The sequence below is a fragment of the Lepidochelys kempii genome, chromosome 11 (assembly GCF_965140265.1).
Source record: "Lepidochelys kempii isolate rLepKem1 chromosome 11, rLepKem1.hap2, whole genome shotgun sequence".
In the NCBI taxonomy this organism is placed as follows: Eukaryota; Metazoa; Chordata; order Testudines; family Cheloniidae; genus Lepidochelys; species Lepidochelys kempii.
The window spans coordinates 2,542,164-2,558,132 of NC_133266.1; positions in this window are offsets into that span (position 1 = coordinate 2,542,164).

Here is a 15,969-nt window from a genome sequence, read left to right on the forward strand (position 1 = left end):
GGGGCAAGGGGATCGGCTCGGTTTTCCCCTCAGAAACGCCAGGAGCATCACGTCTGATTTTGCAGGGCGGCTTGGAGCGGCGTGACGCGCCGGACAGCGGGGTGTGGAATCTTTACCAGAGATCACCTGTGTCCCAAGTGTGTGTCAGGCATTGGAGTTAACTAGGGTTCACCGTCGCAAGCAAACCCCACCCGTTGGAAACAGTCTGGCAAAAAGATCCCCTTTCGATGGCTCCACTCTCCCGCTCTCGGGATGTCATAAAGTCGCCCGTTCCCTGCTCAGCCACAGGGCGGGCGACACTTGAGCATCTACTGTTAAAAACCATTGGCTGACGCAGGGCTGGATCTAGTCCCAAACCTGCCAGCCCTTCATAGACCCAAACAAGGGCCCAGCCCCGACCCGCCTTCGGCCCCCGTCTCTTTGGGTCTCGTGGAGTTCGTGGAGCTCTGTGACGCAGACGGCCTGAGTCCAGAGCGAAATCAAACAGAGACTTTCCAGCGAGGGGAGTGAGCCTGGCGCGTGGGAGCACCGCTATCCTTGTACAGCTGCGCCCGTCCCGGGAGCAGGCCGGGGTCTCGCCCAGTGGAATTAAACCGGTGCAACTCTGAGGGTCCCAGGGCCTTCCAGTGCAGCAACAGAGGGGTTAACCAAACCTGCGGCCCCAAAGGTGCGGCCGGTGGCTCCGACTGATCAGGGTGCTCCCTGGGCAACAGGGGGGGAACCCTAGGGTCCGGCCTCCTTTGGAGCAGATCAAGAGGTGAGGACTAAGGGGACTACAGGTCCCAGCATGCATTGCAGCCAGGTGTGTCCTGTGGAGGGGTGGGCTCAGGCTGGGGAGCCCAGACCTGTGGATTTGTCTCCCTGAGGGTACCCCGGGAAGCAGCAGCTCTCCAGGCTGGCTGTGGAAGGGCAGCGGGGTGGGCTGGGAGGTCCCACCCAGGGTGGAGCTAGAGGCAGGGCAGGGATCCTGAGCAGATGCCCAGGGGCTCCTGTTCCCTTAGAATTACTGCACCCCCTGCTTGGAAGCGCAGTGCAGACACCAGGGGGCACCACCTGTCCAGTGGTGAGTGATGGGATCAGGTGCAATGGCAAAACCGGCTCCCTGGGCTTGGCAAGGAACCTGTGGCAGGAGGCTGGAGAAGGGGCTACCTGCAAGCAGCAGGGACAGAGTTAAACAGGGCTTGGCATTCCCCTTCTCTGCTCAGCACTCCCCAAGGCCCACAGCCCCCCACGATCCGGGCTACAGTATCCTGGCGTCCGTAGCTGTACGCAGCTTTCCGGAGCAGGCAGCCCCCCCACCCCCCGCACGGTTAATTGCTAACAGCTGCATCTGGGAGCTGGCAAAATCTCCTCAATCCCCAGTACAGCCGCTTGGCACTCAGGCCTAAGTGAATTAGCAGCCCCCAGAGATGCTCCTCTTCCAATTAGTGCTGAGAACAGAGACCTCCCCTGGGGTCCCGGAGTGCTAATAACCCGGCTGCACTCAGCGGCAGGGAAAAGCCCAAGCAGGTGCCCTCCAGCCCTGCCCAGTGTATTTCCCACAGCCTGTTCTCTGGGCCTTTGCCCAGTTTCAGATCACCTGGGATCTGCCAGCTCCAGGCAATTACTTATTATTACTTCATGTAAACCCTTTGTGTAATGCGCCATGCCTTGCGTTTGTCCTGCCTTGGCAGCGTTGCGTTTTCTTTGCTAGCTTGAGTATAAGGTAGGCAGCAGCTACACCTAAGAAAATCATTCCAGCCCAGAGAGCGCGAGATCAAGGCAGGACGGGCTGTGCTGGTGAAGAGAGGAGCCCCTAAAAGGAGCTGTGGTAGAAGAAGAGAACTGGCAGGCCCCACCGGTGAGCCCTCAAATACCCTAATGGCTTTGTGTCTGTGAGAATATGTGGCTGGTGAAACTGACAGCACCGTAGACTAAGGGAAGGCCCCCGCCGCAAGACACGGAGTAGGCAAATGGGTGGCAGAGCAGGGACTAGACCCCAGGAGTCCTGGTTCCCAGTCACCAGCGCCTGGCCTCAGATGCTGCTTCCTAGCAGAGCCATGGTAGCCTGCACCTCGCCTAGCTGAAGAGAGAGGGACTCCAGGTGCTGCGGACAAAGCCGCGAGGCAATTCCACATACGCCTGGTCCTTCAGCTAGCTAAAGGAGATCTGCAGTAGCTGCCTCCAGTCGTAGGGCTCTGGTCCTCTCCGTGGGGAGCCCTCTCGGCCACACCGCAGCATTCCCAGCAGGGGAGATGCAGTCCAACCAAGGAGCCCAGCCCAAACTACAACTCCCATGAGGCACTGCAGCAGCATTTGGCTGTCTAAACATTTCACTTCCCGGCTGAAATATTTTGGCTCAAGATTTTTCCACCCACATTTCCTAACCAGCTCCCCGGAGCGCAATGCAAAAAGTAAATCGCCAGGCAGACTTCTGCAGGGCAGGGTCTGTCTCTTGTGATGCGTCTGCACAGCACCTCGCACACCGTGGGGCCCGGAGCTCGGCAGCTGCCTCTTGGTGCTGTGGCCTCAGAAATAACAGAGCTGGATTATGCAAACGGAAATACTTTTTGAACCCTGGGTGCATCATTGTAGTGGCTAGAACCACAGGGCTGGAAGCACCAGGGGATGGATCACTGGATGATTCCCTGTCCTGTTCATTCCCTCTGGGGCAACCTGGCCCTGGCCACTGTCGGCAGACAGGACACTGGGCTGGATGGACCTTGGGTCTGACCCAGTCTGGCCGTTCCTATGTTCTTAACACAAACATTCAATCATCACAATTAATCCTTTCGTTCTGCAAGGTACAAAAAATAGTGGTTTTTTTAAGGCGATCTTTTAATTTGTTCGTTTCTTTCTTGATGTGCCCAGCGGGGGAAGGTTAAACTCAGAGTTAAGGAAAGTAGACTGAAGGGGGGCCTAATAAGCCTTCAAATCTGTGAAGGGCTGTTCTAAAAAGGCCAGTGAGCGATCAGTTGTTCTCCACATCCCCTGGGGACAGGAGAAGCAGTAATGGGCTTAATCTAACCAGGGCAATTTAGGTTGGATATTAGGACAAACGCACAGGACAGCAGGCTGCAGAATCGGCTTCCCAGGGAAGTGGTGGAAGCCCCGATGCTGGAGGGTTTTCAGACCAGGCTGGACAAACACCTGTCAGGGCTGGTCTAGGGTTACTTGGTCCTGCCTCAGCGCTGGGGGCTGGACTTGGTGACTTCTCGAGGTCCCCTCCAGCCGGAGTCTGTGAGAAAATTGCTAAGTCGGAGAACGGTTTGGAAGAAAGTGGGTCTGGTCTGCTCCTGCAGATCCATCTGCAGAACGAAGAGGAAAGGCCCGGCTGCTGGGGCTCGCTACCGTGACCGTAGAGCCCAGTGGTTACACGAGGTCACACTAACAAGCCAGGCGGTTCAGAAGAGAGACCAGGAAATGGCACAGGGTGTCATTAGCCCAGGGAACTCCCTGCCACAAGATGCTGTTGCGGCAAGTGGTTCAGTGAGCGACAAATAGGGCTCGGGGGTGTGGAGAATGGTGGCTGCGATGTTACAGCCAGAGTCAGTTAGGAGGCTGCTGTAACCGCTGGGGGGAGGGTGTGACCCTGCCCCAGCATGGCCCTGCGGTGCCCTAGGGCCAGGGGCAGCTCCCAGGGGGCTCCCCCAGAGAAGGGCCGTTTGGCAAGATGAGCACGTGGCAAATCTGCCCCCCCGCCTGGCAGGGGAGGGGGAAACCCCCGCCCTCCCGCTACCGAGTCCCTAGAGCCTGGGCTCCTAAAGGCAGGGCGAGGGGCTCGCCTCCCCGCGCGGCCCTGAGCTCGCTTGAGCCAAGGGGCTCGCTCTGCAGCAGGCGGCTTGTCCTGCGCCTTGCGCGCTTGGGAAGGGAAAGGAAATTTGCACCCGGCCCCTTGCCTCGGGCCCGACCCGCCAGGGAGCGGCCTCCATTGCACCCCCCCACCCCCCGCCGGAAGAGGCCGCGCAGAGCCCCGGGCTGCGCCGGGGTTTGCAAACGCGGGACGTCTCCAGGGACCGGGCTGCGGCCGCGCCGCTCCCCGGGGGCCCTGCACGGGGGGCGCGGTTTGCAAAAGCCGGGGTCGGTGGTCGCTGCGCCGATTCCTGCCCCGCGCAAAAAGCGACGCAGGGCGCAGTTTGCGGGGCCTTCGTGGGGGCGGCTGCTCTCGCCCTGCCGCCTCCCCGGGCCGGGCCCTGGCAGCTCCCCGGCCCGCTCCGTGCGCTTCCCTCGCGGCCTCTGGTGTCGCCTCTTCGCCCCGGGCCCGGAGCTGCTCTTGCTAGACGCTCCCTGAGCTGTTTCAAGGCTCCCCCCGCTCCGCCCTTCCCCTCCCCCTTGCCCCAGACCCCAAACTCCTCGCTGAACAACCGGGGCAACTTTTAGCGGCTCCCCAGCCCCCGCCCTTGGGTCCCACCCCTGAGCCCCTGTCCTTCCCTGCAGGCGGGTCGGGGGTATCCAGTGCGAGCCCCCCCAGCACCCTGGGGTGAGGGGCCCCCTGGAATCCCCGCTGCTGAGCCTCAGCTCCCAGGATCAAGCTCTTGTTTATGTGAAGAATTTCTGCGCCCTTAAAAGGGCGATGGCTGGGCAGGAGTGGGACGGCGACACCTCCTACCACCGTGGGCCTGGCAGGGGGATGCACACACGTCGGCTCCACCCCTTTTGCACCCCCCAAGGGGAGAGCACCCGGCCAGGGGCACCTGAGATTGCAATGGGCTGGGGCAGTATTAGGAAAATAAACCCATGGCCGTGCGGGCATGGTCCCCCCCTTTGCACAGCTTGGGGGGGGGGGCTGTCAGATCCTGGCTGCAGCTGTGGGCCCCTCTCGGAGACCCCATCTGGCGTATTGTGCTCAGAACCTGCCAGAGAGCGAGGGAGCGGGGTTCAGAGAAGAGCCAGGAGGCAAGGTTAAGAGAGTTTGAATTTGGCTAAGGGAGAGGGGCCCTGGGGGCAGCTGGTGAATAGCTGGAGGGTAAAGCTGGGCCCAGGGGGGAGGGTGTGTGGCTAGGCATGCGGGGGTGTGTGGGAGGAGTTAAGAAACCCAAACGTTGGGCAGTAGCGGCTTTGGGATGGTGCGAGGTTTGGGAATCCTGACCCCAAGGGAAGGACTTCTCCATCTCTCCAGGGCCGTACCCACAACCCAGCCCCGCAGTGCTGGGGGCTTCTTGTGCACTTACGTATTGATGTAACAGTCAGTCTTTCTTCCCTTCCCAGCGAGGAGGAGAAAGATGGCGAAGATGGGGGTATTCAGTGTGTCTTTGTGAGAAGAACTTATTGAGGGGAAACCAAGTCACCAAGGGGAGTTTGGCATTCCGTTCCCTGTATGGTGTGGTCCATGGTCCTTTCTCTCTAGTGGCAGTGAGTTCCACCGTCTGGGGCCGGCTCCCAGGATGGTTGTCTCCTGCGCTCACTAGCGCCCCCTACTGGGTGACGGTGTCACTGTCTGTGGGGCCCGGACTGTGGCAGAAGGTTGTGGAAGGGGGCGTCTCTCGGGCCAATCCCATGGCTGGGGGAGGGCAGATGGGAGTGTTGGGACAGAGACCTTGCACTGGGCTCCATCACTGAGAAGCCGGTGCTGGGGCGATGGGCTCGTGGCACCTGGTGTTGCTGGGTGGGCAGGCTGCGGCGTCTGGACCTGCTGGAGCTTTCTCTGGGCAGATGGCTCTGTCCAGGGCGAGAACGGCCTGCACTGACCATGCTGGGAGGTCCCATGTAGGCAGGGCAGCGTGGCCTGGTCTGGGTCAGACAGGGCAGGGCGCAGGCATCGGGCCAGGTACAGATGGGAGGGATGCTTGGCCGCCATGGCTACTTGGACATCAGTAGGAATCAGGATAGCGGATGCGAACCTCCCCCCCCTGCCCCCATGGCTGATGTAGCAATGCGGGGGGGGGGGAAGGGGGCTGGACAGCCAGCAGGTGGGTAGAGAAGAGACAAGCTCTTCAAACCATTTCTCCTGTCCTGTCCGGGTTCCCCACGGCTCTGCCCAGGGGCTGAGCTCGGGAGACGGGGCTGTTTCCATGTGATGCGCTCACAGAGCTGGGGGCCGCCTGTGTCCTGTTGGCCCCAAGCCCCCTGCTGCTTCCCCCTGGCTCCATAGAGATCCTAGACGAGAGAGGGGGAGCGCTGAGCCCTGGGGGGGGGACTCTGGAGGTAGAGGACCCCACTGGGGTTGGTGTGAGAAGAAATGCCTGCACCATTGCAGGGCGTCTCCGTTCACCCAGCTGCCCCTTGGAGGAGGGATGGATGGACACGTTCGATGCCAGCAGGAGGAGGACAGACGGACGGCCCCTGTCCAGCCAACCCCTGCATTGTCTCTTGGCTTCAGCGTTGTGGGCCCGTTAATGATGAGCAATAACGATTCCCTGGGTTGCTCTCTAGTAGTGAATCCCTGACCCTCCTGATACAGCATCCGGCTTCGCTCCTTCTCCCACATTCCCACTGTGCCGCATGGGCCACCATGGCACCGTCACCTGCAGCCTGTTCTCCAGGCTGATTGTAAACCTCTCGAGCCCCAGGGCCCTGCAGCCGCCTCCCGCTTCTCCAGTGCCGCCCTCTTTGTGGGCTCTGCTCCTCGGGGCACCCTCCTAGCTCGGGTCTGACTGCTAGCTCCTCGGGGCAGGGGCCTTTGCGCTGCAGCCTTGGTCAGCCCATGTGGTTTGCAGGAAAGCTGCTCTCTGGCAAATCGTGGTGCTGCCCCATGGAGGGGAGATGGAGGGGGGAGGCATGTCGGTGGCTCCCAGAAGGGGGTGGGGGCCTGCAGCAGCCGGTGGAGGTTTCTGAGCATTGTCCCTGATCATCTTAAGGGGCTCACGGGGTCCCAGAGCTGGTGATTAATGCCAGATCCTGCTCTGGGGCCCTTGGGCAGATTTTGACCAAGCACCCGAAGGCCCAGGAATGGCCAAACCGCGGCCTGCTGCATTTTCCCACTGGATGACGCCTCTTGGTGCTTTACTGCTGAGGTGTGACTTGCAGACACTACAAGCCCCAGCATGCAATGCTCCCCTTTGATGCTCCTGAGAGCTGCAATGCATGCTGGGAGCAGTGGTCCCTGCCAGTCGCAACTCCAGGTAATTGACGAGGGAGGCTGCCAGGCCGTCTCCCCATATCACGCCAGCGGGACTGGAACAGTGGCTGGGGGCTGGCTGAACTGCTGCACAGGATGGGTTTGGGGGGCAGAGTGGGCCTGGTCCATCCACTGTCTATTCACCCACGGGGGGCAATGCAGGTGCAGTGGGCCCCCCGTAGTCTACCCGCACAGCCTAGACCCCCCTCAACTCCTCGGGGCAGATCCTCGGCTGGTGTGCACTGCTGTAACTCTGTTGATCCCAATGGAGCTACACTGATGTATAAAGGGTTGGACCATTGACCTGTTTCATTTCCCCTCCCTGCCCCCAATCCCTGCTGAAAAGAGCACGAGCCTATTGACGGTCAAACCCCGCACAGAGGGCAACGGCCGTCTGGAATCCCCCATGCGTCTGTACGTGCCAGGATGCCACCTGGCCTAGGTTTCAAGCAGAGGGGAGGAGAGATGAACAGTAGATTCCCAGGACAGCAGGGTCCATGGTGATCATTTAGTTTGACCTCCTGGATAATCCCAGCCAGAGACCTGCCCCCCAATCGCTCCTAGAGCAGATCCCTTAGAAAACTAGCCATTCTTGATCTAAAGATTGTCAGCGATGGAGAACCTGCCACAACTCTTGGCCAATTGTTCCAATGGTTAATTACCCTCAGTGTTACCAATCTACACCTTCTTTCCAGGCTGAATTTGTCTAGCTTCAGCTTCCAGCCACTGGGTTGTGTTATCCATGACTCTGCTAGACTGAGGAGCCCATTTCTAAATATTTGTTCCCCTGGTTGGTACTTATAGACTGCAATCGAGTCACCCTTTAAGCTTCTCCTTGTTAAGCTAAATAGATGGAGCTCCGTGGGTCTCTCACTCTAAGGCAGGTTTTCAATCCTTTGATCATTCTCATGGCTCTTCTCTGACCCCTCTCCAGTTTATCAGCCTCCTTCTTGAACTGTGGGCACCAGCACTGGACCCAGGATCGCAGCAGTGGTTGCACCAGGGCCAAATCCAGAGGTCAAATAACCTCCCTGCTCCTCCTCGGGATTCCCCTCTTTACTCCAGGATCGCATGAGCCCTTTTGGCCACAGCATCACACTGGAAGCTCCTGTTCCACTGATCAGCCCCCAGGGCCCCCAAATCTTTTTCAGTGTCAATGCTTTGCAGGAGGGAGTCCACCAATGGGCATATGGCTGGCGTTCGTTCTTCCTGGATGCATACCCTTACATTTTGCCATATTAAAATGCATACTGTTTGCTTGTTCCCAGCTTAAAGAAGAAAGATTTCTTTATCGGCAAGCTTCTCCAGCCATAATTCTGATGAGCTTTTTCACTCTCTGTCTTAGACTCTTGCGTTCACTTACGGCACTGAACCCAGCTGCCTGAAACCACTCCCCTCAAATCTGTCAGTCTGTCCCTCCTCAGCTTCTCCATGTCCCATGATGTTTATAATATCCTCGCCACTGGCCTCGGACTGTTGCTTTGCCCCCTGCTTGGTCCTGCAAACAATCTCTTTGATTCGTTCTGTTCGGTTTGCACTGGAAGGCGGTGATGTCTGTCTGTCTGTCTGACCCAGTGCTAGGGCTCCTGTCACCCTGGTGACTCAGTGGCAGCAGTTGTGTTTGATTTCATTGTGTTTGATTAAGGGGCCCCATCCTGCCGGCCCTGCACACTTGGGATTTAACCCAAAGGCCTTAGAAAGACTCCCGTTGATTTCAGGCAGTTTTGGAGCAGGCCCTTCGGCTTTACCACTGAAGCCAAGAGGATACACCTCTACCCCGATATAACGCTGTCCTCGGGAGTCAGAAAAACCTTGCCGCGTTATATCGAACTTGTTTTGATCCACCAGAGCGTGCAGCCCCCCCCCACCCCACCCCCCGCCCGGGAGTGCTGCTTAACCGCGTTACAGCCGAATTCGTGATTCGTGTTCTATCAGGTTAGAGTTGTATTTGTGTGAATGTAGCCACAGGATCAGGCCCGGCAGGTCGGCTAATTTGCCACCGATGCTCAGCAGGGGGCTCTGGAGGAAACAATCATTGCTGTTTTCTCGATTTATTGAGCATGGTCCTGCTTCATTTCAACTTCCAGGTAACTTTTCCTACGCGAGCACTCGTTAGTAATTACGTTTATTAAGGGAGCACTTAGGGCCAGCGAAGATCAACCCTCCACTGAGCTAGGCACTGTGCAAACACAGAAGTAGGTCTCATCTACACTACAGACCTATATTGCTGTAACTGCATCACTCAGGGGTGTGAAAAACCCACACCCCAGACTGAGGTAGTTACACTGACCTAAACCGCCCCCCTCCCCGTGCAGACAGTGCTGTGTGGGCGGGAGAACTTCTCCTACCAACATAGCTACCACCTCCTGGGTAGGTGGTTAACTGCCCCGATGGGAGAGCTCTCTCCTGGCGTCTCCGTTAAAGCACGGCAGCTGTGTCGCTAGGTAGACGTGCCCTCACATCCAGGCCTCACACCAGCGAACGTCCAGACTCAATGGACAATACAGAGACGGTGAAAAGGGGATGTAACATACAAGCAGAGTGCTGATTTGCAGACAGACCTCATGAGACAAGAGGGAAGGGTGGACTAGGGGGTTAAATGGAGCCTGTGAAGGATTGTAAAACACTGTCATGGTTTATTCCCCAAAGGTGGTGGTGGGAGTTCATTATTGTTATATATAATTTCCCCTCCTGCTTGTGTTTTTTTTTTTAATGTGTAGGAATCTCACATGGACTCTCCCTGCTTTGCGCTAGATGGAGGTTTGCAGGGGTAGGGGTTGTGAGGTAGCATGCCTTAAATACACGGGTAGGAGGGGTAACTGTAACAAAGATGCCCTTTCTCCCACGCGTTCATTGGGCTTCAGGATGAAGCAGGTTTAAACAGTCTGATGAGAGCAATGTTGTGGTGGGAGCCACCAGGTGGCACCATTACATGTCATCTCACACCTTCGCTTTCTCAGCCCGTGAGCCATCTTGGAAGGAACGCTGCATTGGTGTGAGTTTGTGATTTCAACTCCTTTTGGAGGCACCGGTGGCAAGCAGCAAGGCAGTTGCCCCTTTGCCTGAAGCTGCTCCCTGGAAACTGGGCACCGGTGGAGGGGCTGAAATCCCTTCAAGAGAATTTGGCTGTGTATCCTTTGTGACCACCTCTGTTCCAGGACTGGTTCAGATAGTGTTTAAAACAAAAAAAACCCACATCTTGGTTTCACTGATTCCCTTTCCCATGAGAAGCCAGCCAGCAAGGCCTCAGCAGAGGGACGACAATAAAAAAGCTCTCATCCCATTGCAGTTGCTCAGAATCTAAACAGACAGAGGCCTGAGGAGGGGAAACTGAGGCAGAGAGCAGAGACGTGACAGGTCCAAGTCACCCAGTAGGTCAGTGGCAGAGATGGGGGTATTGTCCAGATCTCTTGAGCCCTAGGCTAGTGCCCAATTCACTGGACCATTCCCTATGCTTAAATACTGACTTCCTTTGTAAAGTGTTTTGAGATCTGCTGATAAAAGATATGAAATAAGAATTAGGTATTTATCATTAACTGACTCACGCTCTGGTCGTACATTATTATTATTTACTGCAAGGCTCCCAACTCAGTATGAAACTACCCGACCTATGTTCAGCATACTTAACGTTTTTAAAGTAATTTTAAATTTAATTTTAAAAGGCTTGTCCTTGCTTTTCAGAGATTCCCAGGCCACAAGGGGCCATTCTGATCATCAGCTGGTGTGCACTGCTGTACACAGGCCAGAGAACTTCCCCCACAAAGACTTCCTAGAGCAGATCTTTTAGAGAAACAGCCAGTCCTGAGTTAAAAATTGTCAGTGATGGAGAATCCACCACAACCCTTGGTAAATTGTTCCAGTGGTGAATTACTCTCACCATTCAGAATGTGCGCCTTATTTCCAGTCTGAATTTGTCTAGCTTCAACTTCCAGCCATCGGGTCGTGCTAGAGTTTTCTCTGCTAGGCTGAAGAGCCCTTTATTAAATATTTGTTTCCCATATAGACACTTACAGACTGCGGTCAAATCACCTCTTAACCTCCTCTTTGTTAAGCTAAATAGGTGGAGCTCCTTGAGTCTAGGGAAGGTTTTCTAACCCTTTCATCATTCTCGTGGCTCTTCTCTGCCCCCTCTCCAATGTATCAACCTCCTTCTTGAACTGTGGGCACCAGAGCTGGACACAGGATTCCAGCAGTGGTTGCACCAGGGCCAAATACAGAAGTAAAGTAACCTCCCTGCTCCTCCTCGAGATTCCCCTGTTTGTGCATCCCAGGATCACATTAGCCCTTTCGGCCACAGGGTCACGCTGGGGAGCTTGTGTTCAGCTGATTATGCACCATGACTCCCAAATCTATTTCTAAATCACTGCTTCCCCCATCCTGTAAGTACGACCTGCACTCTGTGTTCCTAGATGTTCATATTTACATTTACAGTATATAGTTGGCTTGTGCCCAGTTTACCAAGCGATCCAGATTTGGGTCAGTGACCTGTCCTCTTCCTTATTTACCCGTCCCCCATTTTTGTGTCCTCTGCAAACTTTATCAGGGATGATTTTATGTTTTCTTCCAGGTCACTAATAAAAATGTTAAATCGCACAGGGCCAAGAACCGATCCCTGCAGGACCCCCCTTAGAAACACACCCACTCAATGACGATTCCCTGTTTACAGTTACATTTTGAGACCTCTCAGTTAGCCAGTTTTTAATCCATTTAAAGTGTCTAAATTTTATATCATTCTAGTATTTTAATCAAAATGTCGTGCAGTACCAAGTCAAATGCCTTACAGAAGTCTAAGTCTATTATATCAACACTATTACCTGTATCAACCGGACTTATAATCTCATCACACACACACACACACACACAAAAATCGCCTGACAGGATCTATTTTCCGTACACCCACGCTGATTTGCATTAATTACATTACTCTCCTTTAATTCTTTATTAATCATGCTTGCACTGGCATGTTGACAATATCTTCTCTGGGAAATTTAAATTTAACCAGCGTTGCTTGCAGGGTCAATAAACATGATTTATTGTGGGGCCCACCAAAATTGTTAGCTATTTACTTAAAAAGAAATTGATTGCTGGGACTGGTGGATTTAAAATCTCATTACAAATCCTAAATGGTTTGGGGCAGTAGCTGTCTTTTTGCTCTGTGTTTGTACTGCACCTGGGGCAGTAGATTCTGTGTCCATGACTGGGGCCTAGGCCCTACAGTAAATAGTAATACAAATAATATCAAGAACTAAAGAGGATACTAGCTTGGGAACAATGTTCCCTTTAATTTTTGACAGGCCGTGTGCGCAAAAAATTGCTTCTGTGCAAATGTTTGTGCGTGCGGTGTTTTGTTGTGTGCGCAGGGTTTAGGATCTATTGTGTGCCCGCACGCACGCACGGCTGAGAGGGACCAGTGCTTGGGAGGCCTTGCAAATATCTCTGAGGGCAGCGAAAGGGTGTGACAAAGATTTGAAATGCAGGAGGAAATAATGCAGGAGGAAAATAAAATGAGGAGAGCTGGTTGAAAAACGCAAGGGCGGGGAGGGCTCGGGGGACATTTCAGTGGAATTGTTTTTTAAAAGTTTTCCATGGAAACTTTTTTTAATTTTTCAGCATAAATTCAAAACCCAAAATATTTTTGCCAAAGAAGAAAATATTGCTATTTGGAAATGCTGCCATGGTACCTCATGGGAGCTGTAGTTTGCATGCCTCATGCTTCCATTCTCCTCCATGGGCTGGGCTCCTTGATTGGACTACATCTCCCATGGTGCACCATCTCTCGATCGCACCTCTTGGAGAGGGGAGTGCATCATGGAAGCCTATTGTCATGGTGCATCATGGGAAATGGAGTTTGGCCAGGGAGTTTGGCCTATAGAACAGAAAGGGGAGATGACATAACTGAACTACAACTCCCATGCGGCAGGTGGCAGCATTTTCAAGTCAAAACACGGAGGTTTTCAGCTGCAATGTTTTGTTCAGTTTTTTTTTTTAACCAAGAAATACAATTTCCCACTGAAAGCAGACACTTTTACCAAAAAAAAAAGAGCAGTCAAACCCCCAATTTCCTGTTGAAAAACAATTTTGACCTCAAAAAATACAGAGGGGAGCTGGGAGAACAGTGCCTCACAAGAAATGGTTAAAAGAGAAAGACCTGTCCAGCGTGGTTAAAAGCTGGAGAACACAGTGAGCAGAGAGCTGCTGGAAGGATGGATGCTGGAGAAAGAGGAGTTAGTTAGGGCGGCTCTTGGGGATCTAAATAAGAGAAATGGGATGAAATGAAGTTGGGAAACGTAAGCTGAACATCAGGGGAAGCTTCTGATGGTGCGATCCACTGGGTTGTGGGAGCAGCTTGCCCGAGGAAGGGATGGGGTATCTAAAACCGGACTGGACATGCTCTAGGAAATATACCATAGGGCCCAGCATGAGGATTGGAGAGAGCCTGATGGTCCTTTTCCATGACTAATTTCCCCGATTCTCTTAACTGTCCAGGGGATGCTTTTTGTTTTCCGTGGGCAGATAAATCTGGCTCTCTGGTCTGTCCAAAACCAGATCCCCACTTGTAAAATTATCCCTCAGATACAAGCCAGCAAAATTGCCCAGCAATTAAAGTGACAGACACCCTGAATGAAGGCAAAGCAGTTGATAGCTTGGGTCCCGATCCTGCAAATACTTGTGCACCTGAGCAATTATATCCCCGAGAGTAACTTCGTGGGGCTCCAGGCAGGGGTAGGGATCCATTTCCGGGATCTGAGCCACACAGAGTTTCTGCTAGCTGTGTACGTCTGAAGCCTGAAATGAACACAAGTGCATTTATTACTGTGGGAAACGCCTACAGACATGGCAGGCTATTGAGTGCATTTGTGAGCACCTCTCAAATGTGTTTATTTCAACACACAGCCCCTTCAACTATCTGTTTAAAGAGCACGTTGAAGGGGGAAAAGCCCAAAGCAACAACTTACAAAACCCGTTGTTAGTGCAATGGTCAGGTTGAGGTTTTGCAACAATCCAGATTTTCCAACGGAGGGGGGGACACCCTGCTCTCAGTTGCAATCGCTTAAATCAGAAATGTCTTCCTTGAAGTCAGCGGAGTCACTCCAGATTTACACAGGCAGAATGTAAACCATGCTTCACAGCCATTGAATCTCAACCAGGTAGCATATACTCTGTCTTAAGGCATAAATGGAGCTATCCTATCAGATAATCCATACACCCATAGCTGCTGTGGGATCCATACAAGATGTGATGTGTTTCACCTCTCAGCATTCGCACAGGGTTGGCAGTGACTAGGATACACCCAGGGTATGTCTACAGTGAAGTGTAAGCCCGGGCTCAGACCCAGGCTCGAGCCAAACCTCTCTTCTGTCCACACACAGATCTGTCTGACGTGGGAAGTGGAAAGGTACGTTCAGGCTGCAGCGCGGAAGGAGAGCCGTGCAGCGCGTTTCCTGGAGGAGGACTGGCGCTCGAGGCAGATAAGAGTGCAGAAGAAAGATTTGTTGGAGAGGCTGCCTGTGTGAATAGCCATGATAGTTCGGGCAACTGCTTCACCCTGACTGCGTCCTGCAGGCCAGGAACGCATTGGACAATAATCTAGGTGGGTGGCCTATGCAATGCTAGTGGGACAGAGCAAACATGCCCCCTGCAGCCCTCCACTCCCAAGTGCATGCTACTCGTGGTGGGAAAGGAGAACGGGGCCCAGGGGACATGCAGACGTAGGGGGTGTATTGGGTTTGCACGATTTTTGCATCGTTCAATGTTTGTTACATGGTTTATTTTATTACTGGTTTTGGTGTTTTTGTGGCAGCTGGCCACCAGTCAGTCCTTTGACATTGGTTTGTTGTCACACAGGCATGTTAACAGAGAGAGGCTTTAATTTCATTGCAAGTGTCTTGCCATCACATCATATGATATGTGTACTTTTCAAGGATTAAAGATAAAGCTATGAGAGGGCACAGCTGGGAAACTGTCCTGGCTCAATTTCTCACTACATCTTTCAGCGCAATTCATGAATACTGGAAATCCACAGTTCCTGTCCCACAATCCACGGCCCTGCCCAGTTGCCGAGCTGTCATTTCAGCCATAATTAAAAAATCATGACCATCAATCCCCCCTGCATTCATAGCATCCAGGGATAATGCTTCCTCTCCTGCTAGCATTGCTGTGCAAATACATTCATAAACTTACTGTTCTCTCTCTTCCAGGGGCCTGGGCAAGGCTATAATGGGGGTTCACACAGCACCCCTGATTTCTGTGGCACATTTTCATCCTGCTTCAGCTGTGCACTGTCTGGCTGAGTGTACCAGCTCCAGAGTGCATCACTATCCTAGGTCCGCTCAGGGGCCAGGGGCACACCTTGAGATTCACGCAGCTTGGTGACCCTGGAGTCCAAATGGGTCTATAGACAGCGCCAGCAGGATTTCAGTCAGCCAAGCGCACGTTCTCCAACATTCTGCACCTGCTGAGTGTGTCATCAAACCTTCCTTTGCCAGGGCCTCAGAGATCGGGAGACGGTTCCATAAGCCACGGCAAAAGAGGGTACATGGGGTCCCCTAGAATAACCATGGTGGGAGTTTCTCCATTTATGACAATGTCACTTGGTGGGAATAGTGCCCCGGCCTGTCCATGAAGGTAGACGCTCGATGGGTGGAAAACCCTGGCAGCATGAACCTTTCCTGTGCAGACCATGGGGGCATCCATAAACCGGCCTCTTTGGCCCACAAGGGCCTGTGTAATGATGGAGTAGTAGCCTTGGTGATTTACATACTTATGCTTCTTGAGGGCAAACTATGGGCCCGTGAATCCCATCAGTTGTCCCAGCGCAGTCTGGAAACCCCATTCTCTCGAAACTGGCAAGTGCTGCAGGGACATTATTCAGAGCTGTAGCCAGCTTCCAGATGGTTCTAGCAACCTGCTTCTGGACCACTGGAGCCACCCTG